Here is a 1,294-nt window from a genome sequence, read left to right on the forward strand (position 1 = left end):
TATATATATATATATATATATATATATATATATATATTCTCTTTTAGATCACACATTTTAAAAATATTTTTTTCTTTCTTAAATTCTCTACCCAATCAAATTATATCATATAAATTAAAATAAAGAATACAACCAAAACAAAACAAAACAAAAAAGATTGACAAGTTGAGAGATTAAAAGAACCAAAAAGCCGTGTTTTTTTGTGGAAAACCTTTCCACTAACAGAGGTAAGTGGCAAACTAACCCCACTAGAAAAGACAGCTATGAAACTAGCTAGCAATTTCCATGAATATGTATATCAAAACATTAGCTTTGTTACTATTCTCTCTGTCCCATTTTATGTGAGTTGTTTGATTAGACACGGAGTTTAAGAAATAAATGAAATTTTTTATTTGTGAGCCAAAATGAAGGATAGAAATATGTGTGGCTGTAAATCATTTCATTAAGAATAAAATAGATATTTTATAATTAAATTATTGCTTAATATAAAAATATGTCATTCAAATCGCATAAATTGGGACAATGGAGTAATATGCAACATAACGCGCAAGTAGTTTAGATAGGGTGCTTGAGCGGTGCAGTTGAATATTCATGCTTAATGATTCAGTTTATTGGTTAATGGTTATCGAATTTTAAATCGTTAACCAGGGCCGGCTCTTCCTATAAATTCCACCTAATAATAATTGAGAGATATTGTGGAATGATTGAGTTTGTAATTATTACAACTCCATCAAGTCAAGTTTTGTGCTTCTTACAGTCAGCTGTCCATATTACATTGATCTTACTTTATAGATTTATTGCTAACTCACAACAATTCCACCAATCTACACTCCCTCCACATATATGGCTGAAGCTTTCCTTCAAGTTCTGCTAGACAATCTAACTTCTTTCATCCAAGGGGAACTTGGATTGATTCTTGGTTTTAAGGATGAGTTCGAAAAGCTTCAAAGCACGTTTACTACAATCCAAGCTGTGTTAGAAGATGCTCAGAAGAAGCAATTGAAGGACAAGGCAATAGAAAATTGGTTGCAGAAACTCAATGCTGCTGCATATGAAGCTGATGACATCTTGGATGAATGTAAAACTGAGGCACCAATTAGACAGAAGAAGAACAAATATGGGTGTTATCATCCAAACGTTATCACTTTCCGTCACAAGATTGGGAAAAGGATGAAAAACATTATGGAGAAACTAGATGTAATTGCAGCGGAACGAATTAAGTTTCATTTGGATGAAAGGACTACAGAGAGACAAGTTGCTACACGCCAAACAGGTGCTCATCTTTAAATGATTT

The 1,294-nt window shown here is 32.3% G+C and overlaps 1 pseudogene; it reads left to right on the plus strand.

The window, feature by feature from the left end:
• The first annotated feature begins 607 nt into the window (after window positions 1-607).
• Window positions 608-1,294, plus strand: part of LOC102592327 (putative disease resistance protein RGA1) — a 3,879-nt pseudogene continuing 3,192 nt past the window's right edge.

This window comes from Solanum tuberosum, unplaced genomic scaffold, assembly GCF_000226075.1.
Source record: "Solanum tuberosum cultivar DM 1-3 516 R44 unplaced genomic scaffold, SolTub_3.0 scf00683, whole genome shotgun sequence".
NCBI lineage: Eukaryota > Viridiplantae > Streptophyta > Magnoliopsida > Solanales > Solanaceae > Solanum > Solanum tuberosum.